This window comes from Opisthorchis viverrini (genome assembly GCF_000715545.1).
Source record: "Opisthorchis viverrini unplaced genomic scaffold opera_v5_460, whole genome shotgun sequence".
Lineage (NCBI taxonomy): Eukaryota > Metazoa > Platyhelminthes > Trematoda > Opisthorchiida > Opisthorchiidae > Opisthorchis > Opisthorchis viverrini.
Genome location: NW_008752115.1, coordinates 315,730 through 326,111, shown reverse-complemented (window position 1 = coordinate 326,111; position 10,382 = coordinate 315,730).

Below are 10,382 nucleotides of genomic sequence, written 5' to 3'. Positions count from 1 at the left end.
AAGGCCGCATCATCACACAAAACCAGTCAGTCACCGATTGCGATAAGTGCGTGACCAATCTGAATAATACAAAGATCTGATAAGCCCTGCTTGATTGGGCCATGGTGATTACAGTTCAGTGATGCGATTGATTAAATAGCTCAGGGAAATTTGTGGGATTTCACAGGTTGAAAGAGTGGTTTTCACCGACGTTTAGTTCGGATCGCGTTTGTGCTAACCAAAATTTAAAATTCCGAGGCCTACAATTGATGAAGAGTTTAGTGGCATACTGAACACCAATCCGCAAGATTGCTTGTATGTTATTAAATGTGTATCTCTTCAATAAAAGTGCTGTAAACTTGAAGTTTAAAACGGTTTTTATACTCAAGCGAGGGCGCAATTACCAGTGGTAACGAGCATCAATGTTGAAAGTAGAGATGCAAACACTTTAGTTTGAGCGTAGGAGGTTGCCTAGCAGAGTTCCGTTTCTCGTACAGGACGTTCCTTTTTATTCTGATTCGGTGTACCAATCAGAGGCAACAGTCATTGTGAATATGCGTCTATTGAAAAGATTTTCTTGTAGTTACTCAGAGCAAAACTGTATGATTACAACTTTTCCCATCATTTTGGTCCCCTCGAATATCTCTCCCTTAATATTGTGTTACCGCAAGCATAACAGAAAACGAATTGTCTAACATTTTGCCAACTAAAGCTCTCTTCAGGTGTCGGTTACGAACAAAACTGCAGCCAATGATACGTTGGTACTACCCAAAATGATTATGTATTCAAGATGAAAGTTTTTTCAAAGTCACGGGCAGTTGCCCTCACCAGGCTTTGGAAGGGCAGTTTATGGACGAGCAGCTCGGTGGACTTCAAATAACGGAGGATTTCACGGAGAGCGACTGTCCCAGGCCTGTAGCAATGGGGTTTCTTCACATCGTCGGTGGCTGGTGCGCTGTTGCCTGCAGCCTTGGTCGCGAGCTGCCTCCTCGAAACCTTCCCACCAGTACTTTTGCGGGCAGTCTGCTTGGTGCGTGCCATTTCTGTGCACCCTAATATTAGCTCACAACAAAATTATTAGATAGGGATGGTTTGGTCACAGAAAACAAACTAAAAATGTTCTGTCGATTGATGCATCCGATAATTGTACAATTTTATTTGAATTCCTCTCAAAGCATTATGAGTTGAGAGAACATTATTGGAAATGGGTGCTAAGTTGTGAGAAGTGATGGAAAACTATCGCGATATCGCTATGGAGCTATATGCTTAACTACTCATGTGTCCACGCTACATCATCCCACAAGATGAGTCCTTACTGATAGTAGAACGGTAATTCATCATCGGTTGCGCATTTCCTGCTAAATTAACATCAAGCCCTGTGAATTGCAGAGTTAGCGCGCAAGGTGAGCACACGAGCAAACAAAGGTACTTACAAAATTCGACAGGATTTAACGAGTCTAGAGGTTTATACGGCTTTTGATTTTGTTTCAAATATACCTGAAAGTTGAGTAATTGCAGTTTTAGCTTTGGTGAAATCCACTGGGTTTCGTAGACGTGGACCTTCGTAAATAGCCTTGGAAATGAAGAGTGGTGACGTTTGGAATTCAGTTTAAGTGAAGTAATCAGTAAACTCTCGTTGGGCAAAAGCTGGTAAGTTGTTTTGGCACATCAAGCTTGTCAGAAAGCACACATTCTTAACTTCCTAAGTGCCACATTTATTGCGTGTGCGTGATTTCTTCTGAGACCACGATCGTCAGTTAATTCATCCATAAACACAGAAATTCCCCAAGCAAACAACTTCACCAACCTGTGCATTTTTCGCCTATTCCAACTCCCAACTTGCCGAATCGGCTTGTTCATTTTTTTTTAAAAAAAAGTATGACGTGGTTCCTCCTGCCACGCGATTTTCAACAGCTGGCACGTATGACATTTCAGTCTTTTCTCTCACCCCAGGAGTGACTTTCACCCCACTGCCTTGATTATAAACTACGCTATTCCTAGATAAAAGCAACTGACTAACTTCGCCACTTTCAAGTAGCTTGAATGGTTTCGAGTATCCTCTAATCACCTCAAAACCATGTTTGGTTTGTGTTCCACGAACTTTACCTTCAACAACGGCTTTACGTCTCGTTAATTTGAATAAGTGACGAAGAAATAAAACATCAAGCACAACGAAATTATCAAATTTGTTTAGATACGCAGTAAAAAATGACATTAAGCAACTCAGATAAAAGAATTCTTTGGATAAACGGCCTTAAAAGATTGACTTATCGAATCCTATATCAAGGTATAGCATAACCCAGTCACTAAACAGCTTAGTTTCACTGTCCTGGAATGTTCCCGTAATCTAATCTCCATGCATGATTTCACGTCTGGGTACGCAGTACCCAGCACAGTAAATTCCAACACTACGAGCAGTAACCCCAGGTTTCCAGCACACAATATGCAGGCCATCCACCCGCTCTCAAGCTAGAGCCATTCTACTAAGGTCCTCCCTCTGGAAGAACACCGTCTGGTTAAGATTGGGTTGCAAACTATCAGTGATAGTTGAACACAGGCAAATATCGTCCGACCACATTTCAACTTCTTCCAACCAGGAAAGTAGCAACAACCTTCTGGCACAATACTCACTGTGTGCTATTGTTTCGTCAACATTACGTAATGGGGTGAACCTGGTTTAGAAAGTGGGGAGGTGTAAATCAGTTCTCATCCTAATTATCTAAGTTTGCAATAATGATGATGGGGAAAGCGAAACGTCGTCGCTGAGGAGCCGCTGGTCGTTTGCTAGGGAGACACTGCAGTTTAACCTATAGCGTCGAATGATAAGGTGAGATAAAATTGCGATGGATGAAGACGAAAGCAAATCATGTGTTTCACTGACATAGTAATCTGCCTTGTACATTTGCGAAGTAAGCACACTAATTTGAGTACAGGTAATTTTGAATTTCAGCCAAAAATCACCGGAATCAGAACTATTATTACTCTGCATTGCGTATTTACAGCAGGTCTTCATTCGCGACTTGTTGTTTTCGATATGCGAAGTGCTTTCAGTTTTTGTAGTAGAGTTCTTACTGACCATACATTTGATAAGACAAACCGCTTTAAAAGACGCCAAATTAAATAGTGTCGTAGTACCGGCCATTTCAAATGCTTACGCAGTAGAGCAACGTCACCAACGCGTGCCAAACTAGATGGATAGTTCTCCAACTTGTGCTTCCATAAATAAACGGATAGGTTGACGTTTTCTCACTGTAAAGTTATGCTTTGATCCACAAGCCGTCCGGCTGTATGATGAGCAGATTTTGCTGTAATTGCTCGTCACAGACAAATTTCACGCGATTTGCCAGTAGCTACATGTCACAACCTACCATCATCAGTTTAGTCTAAGTTGGCATATTGTTGGAACAGCAGTTGCTGTGGAGATCCTAAATTACAAACAGTAGCATAGCCTTTAAAATTTTTTCTGCCTTGTGGGTTTTGTTACCTCGAATCCTTCAATAGTGGCTTGAACACTGATGTGGGCCGATGTCGGTACTTACCACCAACTTCGAAAGTAAACCATCATCGCCTCGCTGGGACAGGCGATATAGATGACGCCAGGGTTGATCGACTCTGCGCAATACGGAACCAACTCAAGTCGGTACGTTTTGCTCTCGTCTGGGATAGCCTTTTAAGACTGCCACTGCCAAATGTGAGCTTGAAAAATCAGAAACAAATGCCGGTAGGTTTCGTGCATTTTATGGTGTTGGTTCGAGAGTTTTCTTGGTTTTGGCGGTCTCAACAATTCTTAATAGCGCAATTTTCAGCGGTAGAAAGGCAGCAGACAGATTCTCTGGAGGGTGCTCTAGTAATCTGGGATAACGTTTGCCTGAACTTCTATACAAATAATATCCTTGATAAGCCTAGTAGCTTTCCAACTATCTTCATCTGAACGACGGCGCATCAAAATCAACAGGTATGGGATAATAAGCAAAGAGGACACTTTTGTTCGACTATGCATTAGGTAGGTATCATCATAATTGCGTTAGACGTTTTCAAAAGTTTGTATGAATAGAACGACAAGCAGTACACGGATGATGAGATTTCAATTCTGTGATCACAGAACTGACCAACCACTAGTGCATAAATGGTGTGGTCTGGAAATTTCCAGGATGCACTCTGTTGATTGCTGTAAACAAAAAATGAAATAGCTATTCTCGTCGAGGTCTGGATGCAGGTTGCTCTCATATGCTCAAACAGTTCACCACAGAAAGGCATTGAATATTTCAATTCCATATATTAATATATATTACTATTATCACATTACTGCTATATTATTACCTACCGTATATGCAAGTATCCTTGTAGCAGCTAATGACGAGGCCTTCCTCCAGCAACTAGTGACAAACGTAGTTTGGATGTATACTTGCGGAAAATCGTTCAGTAGTGCTTATGGCAAGGAATTAATGGAACGAAGCACATGTAGCCTCAGTAGGCAAATGGTCTCTGGAGAGTCCCAGTAAACCATTTCACAGGTTGGTCTTAACTGTAGAGTGGCTTTATTTTAGCATAATTTTTCTATGAACTGAAATAAAGTCTCCTCAACCTTGGAGTGTTCGGTCTTTAAAGTGGATGCCTTCAACCAATAGAAGATCGTTCAAAGTATTCCGCTCGAATCCTGAATTATTTCCGCATTCAAATTAGAATATTGCGCAATATTCTTATGTAGCAAGGAAAAGCATTTAGGGGATTTTGCACCTACATACATACCCGCTGAATATTTACGTTCATACTTTCAACAATAACATTGTTTTTTGTATTTAGTACTACCGTTTATAGACTATGGGGTGCACCATGAACTTCTACCGTTTTGACGGAGCGTTTGATCAAATTGATATTTTCCTTTCACCGGTAAGCATGCAACATCTGATCAAGAATGTATCAGATTAGGAAAAAATCCGAAGCCTTCACTGTTCTTTTATTTGTTGACCTTTGAGAGCACAAACAGTGGCAACGATAGTATCCGTATACACATAATTCACGCATAATTCTCTCATCGCATTGTTGTGCGCACACAATTTGTCCGTACACGCATGACTTTCAGGCAAATACAGAAAACAAAGCAAACCCGCCGACCACTCAAAGGCGCATATTTATGTCAGATACAAAGAAACTATTTCTAGTTCTACCCCAGTAGAACCATGGAAAACTACGGTTCGGGGTTTTGGCGGGGTGGTGAATACTAGTGCACTACATCTGCCTCCACTCGCACGCACTGATTCCACATCGGCGTGCAACGGCGAGCTCCAGACATTGCGCAACCCCGATTAGGTAATAACGTGGCTTTTCCGAAGAACCAACTACATCGTGCCACTGGCGACGATTGGACAATAAACCGTAGACCATGGGTAATCAGATCTACGAACCTTGATGAAAGATAAATGAACGATGGGAGTGTTCGTTTATGCTTTCTTTTACAATTCTATTCAGTTCACCCAGCCGTCTCATCGTCAATATTTTCAAACGGTGTAAAAACGCCAATCATGCTTCCGGGGCTATTCACTGATGTTAGTTAGATATCAGAGGTTGGTGCTTCAAGCGAAACTGGTTAATCGAGTGCGAACATGTAGAATACCGATAGATTGTAAATCCCGAGAGGAAATCTGACAATTAGAAACAGCAAAGGAGGTCCCTGCTAATAGTAGGTGGAAATGTGCGTGCATTGGCAATATGGAAAAAGTTCTATCTTATCAATCACTCACTAACTGAATCAACCAATCACTCAATCTATCTATCTGTTCATCGGTATGTCGGACATACAGTAACAGTGGTCGCCGGAATCGGCAAAATAATATGAAAAAATGAACTTATTTTTTTTTAGAAAAACGGCGATTGTGGGGAAAACCGTTGCAAGTTTAGTCGATATGATGCACTTTTTGCTCATTCGTCGGTTTTTTCTAGCCCCCTTTCCTCACTTCGTCCAATAGTCCAAGATCAAATGAGACAAACTATGTTTAATGCCACATAGATCCCCCGCGCTTGGTAAGTAATTGGCTGAGTACAACTCGAACCACCAAAAAAGCTGGCTGAACATTTTGTAAACAATTTGGAAAGCTGGTATTTACTCCACCAGGCGTCTGCCAGTGAACTACGCTGGCATTTGGGAAGCACAGACATCAAAGGATTTTTACTGCTTCAGACGTTCGCAACAGTAAAAGTCACATTTTGATGAGTTGTTAAATTGTTCGTTTAACAGGACGTTTCACCTGTTAGGGGAAGGAATGGCCTTGAAATCTGAAAAAAAACATGAGCTGGTGTTTGACATTTAAGGGTTTGTAGCCTGGAGTTTTAACCATTTGATGTAAAGTGACATTTAAAGTCCGTGTGACTGAGTGCCTGGAAAGTGTTTACAAATCTTACGTTATACCAGCGGTTAGAAAACACTGTTCTCATTGCAACGGAGGATGTTTTCAAAAAGTACATCTGTTTTGAATTTACGTTCCTTTTTTCTCAAAAATGCTTTACCCACATCAAACAAGCGGGGTTTTTATCACTTTTTAAAAGAATCTACTAGAATTTTCGAGACGCAACTGGTTGTTCCTAAACTTGTTACCTGTAACGACATGCAGGCCATGCGTAAAATATGGACCAAAAGAGAATTGTAAAAGTCCCATGTTAGCAATGCAATGATTGGTGTTGTGTTGGCCTGAAAAGATCACACCTTTAGAACTATTCAAAGCTTTGTTTTCCCTGGAAGTGCACAGTTTTGGGGGTGGGGGCATCCACTCGTTTTCAGCATACTTAAATTATGTTGATGAAAAAGGCATCACAGATTTCACGTATCATGGAGATATATGGACCTTTGAGGAACAATTTCGTCCTGAAAGTAAAGTCACTCTTTGCTGAATAGCCGAAAAGCACTATACAGCTGTTTTATACCTAGATAGAATCAGCCGCAATGCCTACCACACAAAACCCACGACCTCCCAGCTAGTGATAGAAATAATAAGCCACTCAACGAAGAGCATCTGATCAACAGTATTATTAGCTTAAACTTAGACAAGGCATAGCGCCACTCCTCATCCGGTCACAGAAACTACATCACATGGTCACATTTTGACTGGCTCCTCAGCGGCGACTTCTCAGAAGGAAGTTTCATCAATCTTGTGAACCAATTTCTCCTGTGAACTAACTAGTGATTGACTTATGCGAGGTAATCTGGGAGTTTTCAATGGAGATTTCATCATTCAGTGAAGTAACTCTGAGCTAAAATGCCGAGAGCACTGTAAAGCTTTTCATTCTTTGTAATGTACCACTCATAAAGTTTCTGAAAATCCGTCGACAGCCCACAACTGGTCTCACCGTTTTTGGGGCTCATCAGGTAGGCGCAGTCCCCGGGTTTCCGTCAGCCTCATGTTCTACTTGAAACCAAATTGCACGGAACCAGCAAAATACACTCATATGCAAACAAATTTGGTTTTTCAAGAGACTCCTCTGGAAACATCACAGACGAGAGATTCAGCTGGGTTCCAAGTGAGTCTTTCGAAAAACCAAATTTATTTGCAAATAAGTGTAAAATCGCTCTTTCATTCTTGTTGTATGAATGGCGCTTTAACACGCCCGAGTGCGGGTTATCGCACCAACGATCAGCCTTTTTTTTCGTCGAAAGTTCAAGTGTTGAAAACACTATCCGGAAGGACAAGAACCACTGACAGGAACGGCGTCAGAAGCCTCGTTAGGCCACAATCCGTCCAGTGCCATCCATTTTATGTTTTTGAAAGTCAAATGTGTACGAAAAGTGCTGATGTGCATCAAACCGAATGATCCTGACCACATCTTGATAAACTGCTGAGGAGTGGTAGACTTTTCTGCTAACTCCTGTCGTCGCCACCGGAGTCGTAATCTAACTTTCATTATTTGGTTTATTTATTGGCACTGTTGGCGGTTATATGCACGATCTTTTATAGGTAACTCAAACTAGACAGCCAAAGTGATAGTGCTGATAGTGAAAAGGCCTGCGTATGGAAACTAGCTATCAAAAGGATTAACCATTCTTAGAGAAAAAAAAAGGCTGATCGTTGGTGCGATAACCCACACTCGGGCGTGTTAAAGCGCCATTCATACAACAAGAATGAAAGAGCGATTTTACACTTATTTGCAAATAAATTTGGTTTTTCGAAAGACTCACTTGGAACCCAGCTGAATCTCTCGTCTGTGATGTTTCCAGAGGAGTCTCTTGAAAAACCAAATTTGTTTGCATATGAGTGTATTTCGCTAAGCTCGATTATCTTGGTTTCAAGTAGAAAATAAGTTTGACGGAAACTCGGGAACTGCGCCTACCTGATGAGTCCCAAGAAGGACGAAACCGGTCGTGGGCTGTCGACCAATTTCATCAACCTAATGAGTAGTGCATTACGAGTCGACCATGCCCCTTATGAGCACCTTTACTGGGAAGGATTCTATCCTCGACGACGCAGTGATCCTCTGGGACGAGTTATTTTACTTTCCTCTTGAAATTGCTCTTCGAGATTCCCTCTTACGGAGCAGCTCTGCCTCACACAATGGCGTGTAGAAAATCAGCCAAAAACTCACACAGAGAGTTTGTTGATATGAACCCGAGGGAATGAAGTGCCTCAATTTAACTGTCAGGATAAACAACTGTGGGTTCATTTCATATGTCACTGGTAGTAGCAGCTGAGGTCATTGCTTTCTAGCACCTTTAATACCGCTGACGTTTAAACATGCGCTTTTCAAAGATGCATCTACCAATCTAGGTTTAATTGGTCTTCTTCCAGTGTATCAGATAAAATGAACCGGTTTATTCACGAACCTTTGGAAAAATGAGCTTGCTGTTGCTATATGTTTCTTTATCGGCACGCGACGTACACCATAATTGAAACGAAGGCATTTCACAGGGCTGGTCTAATTGTTTAACACATCACAAATCTATATGATACAAGAAATGAGATGCAAAGTTTTTATCAATTTCACGGGCATGTACTCTCTAAAAAGTTGCAAAGCACACGGGTTGATTAGTCCTGAGATTGAGTAAGTGGGGTCCGTTTCAGGCAAATTCATTGAACTGGTTCATTTCAGGTTCAGACCGTGCACAACTTTATCTTGAGTGTATACTTCCGGTCACGCAATGGGGTTCCAGTATTCTATGCGATCAATATTAGTATAGATATCACCAGATCAGAACGGTACACGGTATATAGATTTGAGGGGGTGCTTTTTGTCCGTGGTATGATTCGTTTTGGATAGATACACATTTTAAAATTATGTCGGACAAATATAATGACTGGCAGTGCAGTCCCCAAAGGAAAGCGATAAAGTTTGGTGCTACACTGGATAAACCAACTGTAACACTATCGGTTTTATTCCAAGACCTGATACGGCATAATTTACACAGAAAAATGAGTATTTAGTAGTGAGTTTTAGGACCAAGACTAAGGAACTATGAGAAATTGGGAACTGAGGAAACTGTGAGCTGTTGCAAGGCATTAAAAGTCTCATCTGAATAGTCTTATTGTCACGTCCTGGCTGACCAGTCGTGCAAGAATCAGACTGTTAGAACACACGTTTAAAAGTTTCATTGTGCGTTCCAACAGACCACAAAGTCTACTTTTGTCATAAAACGTTGAGTACAGTGCTCCACTGTTTAAAATACACCACTGGGGCAACATATTGTGTCGTCAGCTATGTTATCTTTCTAAAGGGGTGACTACTCAAAAGCAGACGAAATTTCATTCTACTGGGTGTTTTGGATTACGTTTATGAGCATTAGTTGGGAAGTTCATTTTGTTCCGACTGAAACCACCATAAATTTGGTGATCTTGTGTATACAAGACAAATAAACAAAGACCTAGATATACTTGCCGGCTACAAATTCCATTTCTTATCAGCCAGTTGTCCGAATTCGTTAAATCCGTCTGCCAAACTTGCTTTGGGGCAAGATTGCTCAGTGGTTAGAGCGCCAATTTATTGACCGGAAGTTTTAAGGTTAGAATCCAACCTCTGCCTCTCGAATTCCTTTGTCCAGGCTTGAGCGACCTGGCAGTATCCCACTCCTCGTGCTTCCTTCTGGTTGCATGGCAGGTAGGCATCAAAAAGGTGCTACAGCTGAACGATTTTTTTTTCAAACTTGCCTTATAACATTTCAATTATAGTCGAGCAACATCTACATTAGCGGATCAGAACGACGTCTCTCACAAGAAATCACTGAAGAACAGTGTGTCTTGGCTATTCGGTACTGATTTACTTCGCTTACAGGAAAAACTCGCAACTTCTCTCAATCTATAAAATCCAAACATTTTGTTGGGAACCAGCCACACACAAACACATGGTGCAGTCGGTCATGCATTTTAGAACAGATCATCTGAATGAATCTTACAGTTCATTCTACGTCATGTTGCGTGATTCAA